This window comes from Gracilinanus agilis, chromosome 2, assembly GCF_016433145.1.
Source record: "Gracilinanus agilis isolate LMUSP501 chromosome 2, AgileGrace, whole genome shotgun sequence".
NCBI lineage: Eukaryota > Metazoa > Chordata > Mammalia > Didelphimorphia > Didelphidae > Gracilinanus > Gracilinanus agilis.
The window spans coordinates 335,884,921-335,898,996 of NC_058131.1; the positions used below are offsets into that span (position 1 = coordinate 335,884,921).

At 36.8% G+C, this 14,076-nt stretch overlaps 1 protein-coding gene across 1 annotated transcript in view; it reads left to right on the top strand.

Annotated features, from left to right (window-relative positions):
* Positions 1-9,442: 9,442 nt before the first annotated feature.
* MAPRE1 (microtubule associated protein RP/EB family member 1) overlaps positions 9,443-14,076 on the top strand; it is a 33,276-nt gene continuing 28,642 nt past the window's right edge. Inside the window, exon 1 of the mRNA XM_044664299.1 lies at positions 9,443-9,542. The gene's annotated coding sequence lies outside the window, so the exon portion shown is untranslated. The remainder of the gene's footprint in view (positions 9,543-14,076) is intronic.

Genomic DNA, 14,076 nt, shown 5'->3' on the forward strand with positions numbered 1-14,076 from the left:
TTCCCAGTTTTGTTTTTAATGCTTGGATTATATCCTTCAGACAAATGTGTGAAATTTTTGTGGTCTGATTGCTCTAGAGACATTGGACATGGTTTTCACAGTGTCTCTAGAAATGTTTTATTTTTGCTCCTGTTGGTTTTTTCTTTTTCTTTCTTTGTTTTTAAATCTTGCCTTCTGGCTTGGAGCCAGCACTTATACCAATTCTATGTGCTGAAAGTGGTAAGGCAATGGATTTTAAATGACTTTCCCAGGATCATGCAACACAGAAATTTCTAAGGTTGGATTTGGATCCAGGACCTCTGCTATCTAGGCTTAGTGCTTTGAGCCACCTCACAGCCCCTCCTGTAGCTTTTGACTTTGCTTTTAACACCTAGTAATCATTGCCTATCTTATAGGAGGGTGCTGATGTCTTGATGAGCACCCTGCTCCAGGACCTGTTGTCTTTATACAACCTCTACTAATGGTCACTTATAATTCTAGGCAAGTGAGGTGATATTGGTCAACTATTGGTAAACTTGATATTTAATTTCAGAGAAGATATTGACTTGCCCTGGCAGAAGAATTTTTAAAAATTTGCCTTTATTTTTAATCAAAAAAATTTTCTGTTTGCTTATTTTCAAGTTACCACCTCCTTGTCACTTTCCTATAAATATATACTCCACCATGAAAAAAGAAAAAAGCAAACAATCTCCTAGTAAACATGTATAGTTAGTGGAAGAAATTGTACAGTGGTCATGTCTTTAAGCAGTACTATGCACTCTTGAGTCAAATAGAGGAATTTTATCTACTGTTCTCTATTCCATTGAAATCAGAATATCTTTTTATATATACTTTGACTGTGGCCTTGATTTTCTTCAACTATAAAAGGAGATGTTGAATTACTTGATTTCTAATGTCCCTACAAACTGCAGATTAAGATCCCTTGAATATTGGCTTTGTTCTGTTTCAGTTTCTTTTAAATGAAGAGCTGTAGATTAGAGGAACTGAAATCCTGCAATCTAGTAATTTTTATGCTATTTATAATTTTCACTTATGTAGTGCTACATCTTGTAGTAATATGTAATACCTGTTATTTAAGTCATTTAGCCAGGTTGTTTTGTTTTTTTTTGAAACCCTTTCCTTCCAACTTAAAATCAATACTACATTGGTTCTAAGGCAGAAGAGTGTTAAGGGATAGGCAATGGGTGTTAAGTGACTTGCCCAGGTTCATATAGCTAGGAAATGTCTGAGGCCAGATTTGAACCCAGGACCTTTATAAATAAAATTTATTTAGTGAAAACAGAAATCCAAACTCATCATCTCTAGGGCTGGCTCTCAATCCACTGAGCCACCAACTGCCCCCTTCCCACAGATTTTGAAACCAGATTGAGCATTCTCGAATTCTTTTAAAATTCTGCTGTTTCCAGTCTGTTTGAAATACTTTTTTTTCCCTACTTTCTTTGATTTGTCTTACTTTAACTTGCTTTTGGTCCTGTTTTTCTAGTATTCTCATTAACTTGCTTTTGGTCCTGTTTCTAGTATTCTAGATATGATACTTTGAAAAATGATACTTTGAAAATGAGCTTCCTGATTCCCTTTAAATCCAGGAATATGGTGGCCTACCGGACAATCTGAATCCTCCTGGCATTACCAGTCTTCGAATGTTATGTTGATGGAGGGGTTATTGGATCTTTTCGTGAAAGTTCCAGTTCTTTAGTACATTAACGATATTTGCCAGGGCAGCTAGGTGGCTCTGGGGATAAAGGCAGGCCTAGAAATGGGAAGCCTTTGGGTTCATATATACTCATACACTTTCTAGGTATCCGAAGGTTAGGTAAGTCACTTAACCCTCTTCGTGGAACCCTTTACTCCTCTTCTGCATTTGAAATGATAGTAAGGATTCTCTTTTCAAGATGGAAGGCAAAATTTATTTAAAAACAAAAACAAATCTATGCCACACTTATTTTTTCAGTTAATAAATACTTTCCCCATCTTACATACTTCCTTCCCCAATTTATTTAGTGAAAACAGAAATCCAAACTTATCCGGCAATTATGCATGTTTAAGGAAAAAAGAAATTCACATTGTTAATGTCCACAGATATGCCACTATGCTTTGAGCCCAACACCTCTGTCAGGAATTGAATAGCTGTAATAATGGTTCTTGGATGCATCAGGATCCTTGCCTTTCAGTTTTTGTTTTTGTCATTTGTTGTATGTTTTCCTGAGTTCTGATCAGTATACTCTGTATTAGTCTTTTTTACAACTATTTCTTTTATCATTCCTCACAACATGATGGTATCCTGGTAAATTCATATACCACAACTTGTTCATCTTTGCCCACTTGTTTCTTAATCACTTAAATAATTGTAAATATTTTTGTTCATGTGTGTCACTGGTCTCTGGAATATCAATGGGTATCCAGTTCCCTACATGTTGATTCTAAAACCATATCCTTCCCACCCAAAGTAAAAAAACCTCAGCAGTGCAAAAACATAGGTGGAATAGATCAGCTACAAAATACAGAAGCGAACAAATTTAACAGCCTAGAGTCTGATAAAGCCATATAATTAAGGAGTCAATATTTGACTAAAACTTGGAAGCATTTTGGCAAAACTTTTTAGATCAATAACTCCTACCATATATTATAGTTAGCTCCAAAGTGATATTAAGATTGGATATTAATTGTCTTGTAAATAAAGGACCAAATTGGTGATTGTCTTTTGCTTGTATAACTAGAGAAAGAGTTTATGAACAAAGGATGTAAAATCGACTCAACTAAAATTAGAAGATTACATTTTAATGAAAGGAATCTCAGTGGCATGTTTCTTTTGAAGTTCAATTGAATTCTCCAACTGGACAACAAAAATGGAGAGAACCATAATAATATGACCAGACAACCAAGGCATATTCCTGAATTAAATCATGTCCAAATTGGTATGCTGCATTTGCTGTCATGATTTGTGTTCTCTTTTTTCAGGATTTGGTGGTAAACTGCTCTTTTTATCCTTTAGAATATTCATTAGTCATTACATTCATTAAAAACCTTCCATTTCCAAGAGATTTAAGTGCTAATTCAAATGTATAAGAACAAGAGCCATCTCCCAGTTTATGTATGTTTAAAGAAAGTTTCTTAGGAATGGAAAGTCAGAAATGTAAGCTAACAGTCATATGAAACAAAACTGTCTCAGATTATTACTTTTAGAGGATTCATTTTAAAGCAAATATGGGTTTTTGGCTCCCAAACCACTGAATTGACTTGTTGGTGCAGTATCGGGTCAGAAATGGGAACATAAATTGGTTGGTTTCTAAGTTGGTCCATCCATTTTGCCAATCAATTTGGAACTATGCTACAAAGGTCACATTTTTTGGTCCCTGAATACCATTAACAAACATATTCCCCAAAAAAAGATGAAAGAAAAAAAAAACACTCATTCCTCCTGTTGTAATGTACAAATATCTGCCATTAGGGATGGTTCTATGGAGACATTGAAAGGTAACAATAGATTTGATTTTAAAGAAAGAAGTAAAGGAATTCCAAAGTAGGCCTTCATCCTCAAATTGTTCATAAAGAGGCCATACTCAAGAAAATAATGTAGGCAATTAGCTTATGTGTGGTGTAGGCAGTGCAACAGGTGGTAAGGGGAGAGAAGATTACTAGGGTAGGATGGTGTCTTAAAGCTGAAAGTATTTTGAGCAATTTAACTTCTAGGGGGCAGAGGTATGGGCAGAAATTGATCAAGATATCAATGTAATAAAATTAGGTTTCCCTAAGGATAATGAACTCTTGATTGTGAGTTTATCATAACTGGCAAGCAATGTAGCTCAGCATGATACAATGCCCACCCTGGAGTCAGATGTATCTTCCTGATTTCAAATCTGCCTTGAGATGCTAATTAGTTGTGTGACTGGCATAAGCTCCTTCTGTTTGCCTCAGTTTCCTCAGATGTAAAATGAACTAGAAAAATAAATGGCAAACCATTCTAGCATCTTTGCCAAGAAAACCTCAAATGAAGGTAAAATGAACTGTTGAAGGAAATTGTTCACAGCTAATATCTTTGCCAAGAAAATCCCAATTGGGGAAATGAAGAGTTGGCCATGATTGAAATAACACTATATATAGGTTTTTTTCTCTTCTTTAAAGCAGAGGTTGTAGAGCCATTTGCTGGTGTATTAAAGATAGTATCTCTATTTAGATACAAATTCAGCTTTGGACTACATTTTCTCTGAGGGCCCTTTTGATTTTATGGAAATTAATTGAATATTAAAGGATAAGAAGGATTTTGATAAGAGGGGGAAGAAAGACCCTTTCATTCCATTTTACTTTATTCTTCAATTCATATTTTTTCTACCTTTCCCCAATTAAAAAAAAGCCCTTTAGCATATATGCCAACTCAACCAAACCAGTCTCCCACACAAAAATGTTTGTTCATTGTGCATCTTGAGTCTACCGTTCTTCATCAGTTTCCCTCAATCTTTGCATTGATCAGAATTCAGATTTTACATAAACAATTGCATTACTGTATCAATTTATTCAAGTTTTCCCTGGTTTCTCTGAATATATTCCTTTTGAAGACTTGACAAATTTCAAATAAAACATATACAATATATACAATATACAATGCAAAGATATACAATATTTTTTATATATTGGTATAATTTGACCACATTGAATTTCTACTAGGAATGCAATTTGTTTAATATTACTAAAAGTATCAACATAATTGACCAATATAAAATGAACAATAAAAAAATTATCCTATTAATAGACAATAGAATAAATGGAACCTTCTTTAATATGGTAAGTATTTCCTATCTAAAACCAACAACCAAGATATTTAATGAAGATATGCCATCAATCTGTCCAATAACATCAGAGGCTATTCCATCAACCTTTCCAATAAGATTACAGACAAAAAAATGGATCCAATAAGATCCATTTTTATAACATTCATAATAGTGTCAGAAATATTAGTGATCACAATGAGACCCCTCCAAAAAATCAAGATAAGTATGATGGGAGAAGCAAGTTTATTAATATTTTTTCAGGGGATTAATGCTTAGGAAACCCTAGATATGGTCTTAACCCATTTAATGGTCATACAGCAAGGCTATGAATAGTTTGCTATATGATGGGTAATGTAAGTTATGCTCTGGGAATAAATAAATGAAAATGAAGTCATTTCTATGCTCAAAGGGCTTACATTTCATTAAGAAACAAAATGTTTCCACTGTTGGCAATGAAATCTATACAAAGTTAATTCAAAGCATTTAGGAAAAAACCCTTTTTTTCTTAGAATGGATACTAAGTATTTGTTCTAAGGCAGAAGGGTGGTAGAGGCTATGTAGTTGGGGTTAAGTGACTTGCCTGTGTCCTGCACAGAAGTGTGAGGCTTGATTTGAACCCAGCATATCCCATTTCTAGGCCTTGGTTTCTAGGCATGGCCCTCTATTTACTGAGCCACCCTAATACAAAGCATTTTAAATACGGAGGGTAGAAGCAAGTTAAACTTGATAACACTTGAACCTAGAAGGAATTCAAACAGGTGTGTATGATGTAGGATTTCATTCCAAATGTGGGAATGAGCCTGTCCAAAAACAGAGCTACGAGATGGAATGTATTGGAAATAGCATGTAGACGAAGTTCCTGGATTATCCTGTGGGAAGAAGATCAAAATACTCTAAGCCTGGTAGGATAATTTAGAATTAGATTGTTCTATTTTTTTTTTTTTTAAACCCTTACCTTCTGTCTTGGAGTCAATACTGTGTATTTTCTCCAAGGCTGAAGGGTGTTAAGGGGTAGGCAATGGGGGTCAAGTGACTTGCTCAGGGTCACACAGCTGGGAAGTGTCTGAGGCCAGATTTGAACCTAGGACCTCCGCTCTCTAGGCCTGGCTCTCAATCCACTGAGCTACCCAGCTTCCCTCTGTGGTGTGTTCTAAAGACACACAAGAAGTTGTTTTTTACCCCAGAGACAAAATGAAACAACTACCTTTCCTCAAACAGAAATATTATTTTGGGAATGTAAGACAACTGTGAGGAAGTTATATTGTAGAGAGGAGAGGAGGCATGCAGTGATTACAATTAGACTTTTTTTTTCTTCTTCAACTTCTTATGTTGAAGGTGTGAATCAGTAGGGTTTATATTCTGTTAGTAGAGAGAAGGGGATGGATGGTCCGGATAATTTGCAGGTAGAAGTGAGAAGAATGTATAAGGGAGAGATGAAGGAGAGTGAAGAATTCTGGATGATGTTTCTTTACTAATGATATTGATACCTTTACAAAAGTAGGGAAGAAGGATAGTTGTGGGTGAAAGTTTTATTTATGACTTGTTTTGGGATGGCCAAAGCTATTTCGTATGCTAGTTAAAAATAGAAAAGTTGATTCAGAATGATTTACTTTTGATATATCAGTGTTCAACAAATATGAGAGCAAAAGTATATTTTACATTCTGTATATGTTAAGGTATTTATATATAGAATGTAAGTTCTTAAAGAACAGGATTTGTTTATTTCATCCTTAGCATTCCAACACAATTCCTAAACAGAGGTACTCAAGGTTAAAAAAGTTCCTAGCTGATTGATAAATTACTTGGAGAGTAAGCTCCTCTTCCCCTCCCCCCCTTTTTTTTCAGTCATAGGGGAGGTTACTTTTTAGCTCACAAAGACAGGGAATCTTGGGAATAAAGAAAACCCCAAAAGAATTTGACAAGTTGATAGTGAGAAAGGAAAGAATGGGTTCAGAGTTTTTATGAAAAAATTCTAAGATCAGGGCCTTTTGCATTTAGGAGGGGCTGAGTAAGATAATTTCTAATTATTTGGATGAATTAAAAAATATTTATTTCATGCTTATTAAACTACTATGTAATATGCCAGGGATATAGGCGTAAAAGCAAAAGCAACTTTTATTCCAGTAGGGGAAGATAACCTATAGCAGAATGATGGGCCAATAAAGCACATTTTGGAAAGTTACTGGAATTGGGAATGCAGATTTAGAGGAGAAAATTTCCACTCTTTCCAGTAGTGATGATAGTATTCATTTGATGTTAGTTTGGGATTTGGAAAAATTCAAGGGCAGGGTAGAAAAGAGACGAGGTTATGTGGTCTAGTGAGGAGGGACATTTTATAAATTGGAAAAGAGGAAAAAGAAAGGTCCAGTGATTTGCTAAATTACACATTTAATAAATTACAGAGATCTGAACGCCAGGTTTCTAGGATGCCAAAGCACTGCTCCTTTATATTTGGCAGCAAGTAGTTTCATTTGCCAGATGAATGTTAGAAAATTTAAATGACATTAATGGTGGCACAAGTAGCAAGAGGCCGAGCTGCAATTGTATCATTTCTTTTATTGTTCACACAAATTCCTAAACCCAAATCCTTAGATGCAGGTGGTTTTTCAGGTCACTTTACCTTTTGATTAACAAAGAATCTCTTTAGGTTGACTTCCAATTCTAGGAACTTCCTACCTTCAGATATCCTTCTTTAAAAAAATTTTGATTTATTTTGTTAAATATTTGCTAATTAATTTTGAATGACTGCATATAGATAACCTACATCAATTGGTTTCAAACTTACGGATGGAGGATAGGGGAGGAGAGAGAATTTGAAACATTTTTTTTTCCCTTCAACCCCCCTGAAACAACATTTTTAAAAATGAATATTAAAAATTATTTTCACATGCAATTTGAAAAATATTGAAAAAAAAGGAAAAACCCGTATAGTCAGGTTTTTAAAAATCCCAATTACATGCAAAACATTTTTTAACATTCAGTTTTTGAAATTTTGAATTCCAAATTTTTTCTCCCTCCCACCTCTCCCCTACCTTTAGAGGAGGCAAGCAATATGTGATACTGTTGACATTCACCTTTATGGCCACCACAACCTCCAATACCCAGAAGAAAAGGTGCTCATTCTCTTCCTTGGTGTTATTGAGGAGATGGTATGATTTAAAGACCAGCTTCTTTGGGCCCTCATAAAGATCTTCTGGTTCCTAGCTGAGTGACTTTGGGCAAGTAACTTCTCTCTAGGTCTCAGTTTCCTATATTACAATATGCTGTTGTTGTATTATTATATGATTTCTTTCTGTTCTTCACACAAGACACTTTTCCCTTGTAAGCTTTTAGTTTCTAGAATAGTGATGGGCAACCTTTTGAGCTTGGTGTCAAAATTCCCCCCAAAAACAAGCATAACTCGGGTGGTGTGTCACTTCAAGAAAAAAAGCATAATTTTGTGATATTTATAGTTTAAATAACAAAAATGTATAATTGTAATATATAACTGTATTTAATAAACCAAAATAGGTAAATTAATATAGGTAGAATTGTCATCTATAGTGCTCAGAGTGTCTACACTACAACAAATGTTTTATACTTTGGCATGTGGCCCCATACTTCTCTGTATGCAGCCATGTGTCATGGAAAATAGCTAAGTGTGACACACGTGTCATAGGCTTGCCATCACTGTCCTAGAACTTTCTCATTCTTTGTCACCACCTCTTAATATTAGTTTCCTTACAAGGCCAGCTTAAGCTTTGTTCTAGAGTAGGCCTTTATTCTCCCAGCTGCTAGTGCTTTCTCCTTCCAAAATTAGCTTGCATTTATTCTGTATATATTTTGAGATATCTAAGTCATTTACTCCTATAAAATGTAATTTTGTTGAGGGCAGGGATTGTTTAAGTTTTGGTTTCTTAATTATAGCACCTAGCCCAGGGCTTGGCTTAAAATTTATTGTCATTGATCTCTAATCAACTTACTTGGCTTTCCTTGTTTTACAATTTGATGTGATAAAACAGCATAATCCACAATAAATCATGTTATCATAGCACATCATTTTTTAATATCTTTCTCCCAGTTCCAATTCCTTGTTGCCTCATTTGAGGTTTTCTTGACAAATATATTGAATGGTTTGCTAGTTCCTTTTCCAGCTCATTTGAGAGATGAGGAAACTGAGGTAAACTATTAAGTAATTTGCCCAGGTTATAGCTAGTAAATGTCTGAGGTCATATTTGAACTCCGGTCTTCTGGACCCAGGTTGAACAATATTTCTTTTCACCACCTAGTTGCTTCTCTATTATATCAACATTATATCATTATATTAAATTTGTTGAATTTGATATTATTCAAGCATCCTTCTAGTTCTGAGCTTCAGTGTGGTGGCATTGTTTTAAGGTTGTCATGGGATTCTTTTGATTCGGCGGTCAGTGCCACACCTTGTGCTCCAGGGTGAGAATTCTGGGCAGGTCCACAGCTGCACTGAAGTTGGGATTTAATTGGCTGTCATGGGTCACGTGTCTTCACTGCTCTACAATCTTATTCCCGCCCTCTGCGCCTTTGCTTCTGCTGGGAGAGCCCTGAGGCTCCACCCCCTTTAGTGGCTCTCTTTCTCCTGTTCCCCTTCTCCCGCTCCCCGAAGCCGGCCGGGCGGGGTGACGCACCGTTACGTCGCAGCGTCGGGGAAAAGAGGGATGCGTATAAGGTCATCGCGCGGGCGGGGTCGGCCGGTTTGAACAAGACCTAGACGGAACTGGGGGGCTGGCGAGAGAGGATACGCGGCGCCTCGAGAAGCCGGTGAGAAGTGGGTGATGAGGATGCGGGGCGGGGGCGCCGTCTGGGTCGGTTAGGGGAAGCCGAGGAGAGCGGGTGCCCGGGCTGCGGAGCAAGAGAAGGCAGGAGCCGCGGCCTGTGGGGGCTCCGGGCGGTTCCGCCGGAGGAGCCAGTGAAGGGGGAAGTGGGGGAGGGGCCGGGCCTTGACCCTTCTCTTGCGCGTGCGCGGGGGAGTCTGTGCGGGCCTCGTGAATGGGGAGGGGTTGAAGGTGAGGAAGATCTTTTGGCCGGAAGTTGGGGTCGCACTGCGGTGTGCGAGGGGGTGGTAGCAGGGTTGAATTTTAGAAAGGAAGGATAATTGTGAGAAAGAGATGTATTCGGGTGTAGGAGACTTGGGTGGATTGTGTAGAAGTGGAGTGAGTGCCACTGAAGCCAGAGTAGAATGGCTTCGAGAAATGGGGGAAATGGCGGGGAAGAGGGTGGGGGAAGGATGAGAAGGGAATCCGAGAAGGGATTTTCCCTGCAGTGAGGCAGCCTCTGTAGCATAGCAGTAGGAAGCATGTGCTGATGAGCTGTGCTATGTAGGATGGTAGGAAATACTCCTATTAGATCACATGATTGGAATTTTAGTCAGCGACTATCAGAGTTGTAATGACCTTAGAGGCCACACCTGGACAAGCATAACCTCTTAAATATCTGAGGAGTGGTCAGCCAGTTTTTGCTTGAAGACAATTGTTGAGGGAGAACGCCCTACCTTGGGAGGCAGCCCATTCCATATTTAGATGGATTTAGTTATTGGGAAGCATTTTCTTTTATGAATCCTAAACCTGCCTCAACAACTTTTACCAGCTAATCATCTAATTTTGCCCGGTGAGATCAAACTTTCGGCTTTTTAGATGTTCAAAGACGGTTATTGTGGCTTCTCCAAGTGTTCTCTTTTCCAGACCAAAGATTCACATTTCCTGCAATCGAGCCCCCTTTGGCATGGATCCGTTACTACCCTTCTCAATATTTACCTTATCGATAGTATTCCTAAAACGTGGTGCATTGAAATGAATGCAAAACTTCAAATCTGATCTTACAAGGGCATCATACAGAGGGACTATCACCACCTTAGTTTTGTACGCTGAGCTCTTAAGTAATGTTTTTGTCTGACTCCATATTGTTGTCTCATTGAATTTGCAGTACGTATGGAATAGACTCTAGGCTGATGTTCTGGTGAAAGGGAGTTTTCTTTCCGGGTGTAGGGAATCACTGCTGGAGGTTAGAATTGAAACAGGAAGCATGAGACATGATCTTGTTTTGCTGTGCTCAGTTTGGGTGGGTAGGGGACTGCCCCTGGGAGGCTAAATGGTTGGAATTACTTGTGGGGGTGAGGGGCTGGGCTGTTGTACACGTAATGATTTAAAGTGGAAGGTATTTAAATAGTGACTTAGTCTACAGATTCTTAACTTGGAGTTGTTGAAATAATATATTGATAACTTTCAATGTGGTTTTCATTGTAATGCTATATTTTATAAATTTTAAAACATTCTGAGAAAAAGTCCATAGTCTGGCTTCACCGGACTGCCAGAGGAATACATGACATACACAAAAATTAAGAACTCCTGATTTAAACAAATTATCTCATTTTACGTTTTAGAAAAGTGGAACCCAGGAAGTATTAAGGACTTGACCAAGGCCATACTGGTAATGGAACAAAAGTTATTTTTTTTGTGGTGCCCTGACTCCAAATTTTCACACTGCTTTTTCAGCCACATGGCAACCTTGAGGCTTGGAATGAGGGTCAGGAGGTGAAAGTCAAGGGATAGGCTCTGTAGGGACTGTCCAAGAAAGGACAGATGATTGGAATTTAATATGGGGAAGGATCTGGACTTGAATGACTATCTCCTAATAACTATACTACATTTCAGAGGTAAGGAAACATTTTTCTAGCCATACCCCAAAATCATGATCAAAAGATTACATGTTTGAGCTTTATGATTTTCTTCTATAATAAGTAAACCAGATATAGTGGAGAAAAGTATTGATTTTGTAGTCAAAGAGATAGTTTGTTCACTCTTAAAACTAACTTCTTTGTGACCTTGGACAAATCATTTAACCTCTTTGCCTGTTTCCCATTTTATAGAGCAGGGATAATGTTTGTATTACTTAACCTCACAGGGTTGTTCTTTGGATTACAGATTTAGAGCTTGAATGAATCACAGAAGTAGTTTAATTTTGACCCCTTTATTTTACATATGAGGAAACTGAGACCCAGAGAGATGAAGTTCTTTGTTCAAGGTCTTAACGGTGACAATGCTAGACTTTAATCCCAGGTCCTCTAAGTAAGCACTCATTGCACTATTCCGCGTTTTATAAACTTTTCTGATGTAAAATGATGATGGTAATACTAAAACTGTCACTTGTTAGGAAAGTACTCTGTAGACCATAAAGTGTTATTAATATGAACAACTACGAATAGTTCTCTCCACTTTATAGGTAAGGAAAGTGAACCTAATAGAAATTACAAATTCCTGTAGCAGGCAGAGGCAAGGCAGAAATCCAGGTCATCAGTCACCTTGAGCCTTCTCTTTAGCATATTTGAGATATTGATTGACTACTGGAATATATTTTGAATTTGTATACATGGAATATAATAGTCTACATTTAGGGACTGTTTGTTCTCTGTACTGCAGGTCACTTAATTATTACTAAACTACTGATGAAAGGAGCTGAAATAAGAAGATGGAAGGCTATTTAAAATGTACTTAAATTACATATTAGACATATGACAAGGATTCCATCTGCTTAAATTTTAAGCTTGCATGATGTTATGAATCACACATCTTGTATACTTGAGGCATAAATTTGTAAATAAGAGTATATCCTCCAGGCTATCCATACCTTTTACCTTAGAATCACTATTGTATATTGGTTCCAAGGTAGAAAGGTAGTAAGGAATAGGCAGTAGAGATTAAGTGACTCTTTCAGGGTCATACAACTAGGAAGTATTTAACTCCAGATTTGAACCTAGAACCTCTCATGTCTCTAGGCCTAGCACTTTGTACCCTGAACTGCTCCCACTTCTTGCTTTTAAGGAAGGAACATGTGTAATAAAGGTGATCAGATGTGGGCAAAGATACACCTAACAGAAATTGGGATGGAATATGATAAACAAAAAAAAGCATTCCTTATCTTTGTTGTTTCTTTGTTAATTAGTTTTGCCTGGAATGACAACTTACATTATTGAGGAAGGAAATGATTATTTCGATTTAGTAATAACTAATAAAAATTCAAAAAAATGAATTAGTAACATTTCTAGTATATGTGAATGTATAAAAAGCCCTCCTTCACAGAAACCCAGAATAGGTAGGACAAAATATATTATGTGTATTTTATAGATAAGGAAATTGAGGTTCCGGAGAAGAGAAGTGAGTTAGTTGCTTGTGGTCACAGCTGTTAAGTATGTAAGGCAAGACTAAATCCAGGCATTTTTACTCTAAATTCAGCATTATTTATACTCTACAGAATTGCTTCTTAGATTATTTGTTTTCATAAATTGCCATTTCAGATTATAATCTGGTTTATAATTGTCCTCTCAATGGTGACTGCTAAGTGACTAGTTCTAATTAACTAGCTGACTGTCATACTGTTTACATTACAGGTAGCTGATAGTAGGATAGTGACCATGATAATTTGGATAGCCTAAATTAAATTTGATTTCTATGGATTGCTGTGGCTAAAAAAATATATCACTTGTGTTAGCTTACTGATGAAAAACTTTTTGTACTTCTTTAGACCCATATTCAGAAAGCTCATGCAGTCTAATCCAAAAACTATACACAAAGTCTTTCCAGCATGGTTCAGTCTGATAATTTAGGCTGCAGTGCTGTAACCTACAAAAACTTAATGTTACTTCCTTGCTATAATAAGTGAAATTTTGGTTTGAGTTTTCAGTAAATGCTCATGTTGGTGATGCTTTGCTTAGATATGTCAATATGGACATAGTGTTCTGGGTCTTTAGTTGCAAAAATGCTATTAGCTCTTTCATAGATAGGAAGTCTGGACGGATATTTTTCTTCTGGTTGTTACTTTTTAAGTAGAGAATGTTAGTTATTCTTGGATATTAGTCAATTTCAGTTCATGAAACCTTTAATCATCCCTTTTTTCACTGTCTCTTTTAAGTTTAGGGTTTTTAATTGACCACATCAAAATGTAACTTCTTCAAATTGATTGGTTGTATGTGATTCATTTCAGGTTATAAAAGCAATTTGAATCAGACTGGTATAGTAGAAAGATTTCTATATTTGATGTCAGAACACCTGGGTTCAGATTGCGGCTTTGTCACTCACTTGTGTGGACTTGAGCAAGTTATTTCACCTTTCTGGGTCTCAGTCTCTTCATTTGTAAAATAAGGAGTTTGAACTAGATAAAACTTTAAATTCGTGAGTCCGATTCTCATGCTCTAAATTAGGTACATATGAGTTGTAGGAATATGAACTTATTAGTTGGAATCTTAAGAAGTAAAGCAAAGCCAGGTGTTCATTGGGACCCAGTTATGTCTTCATTCAGTGGT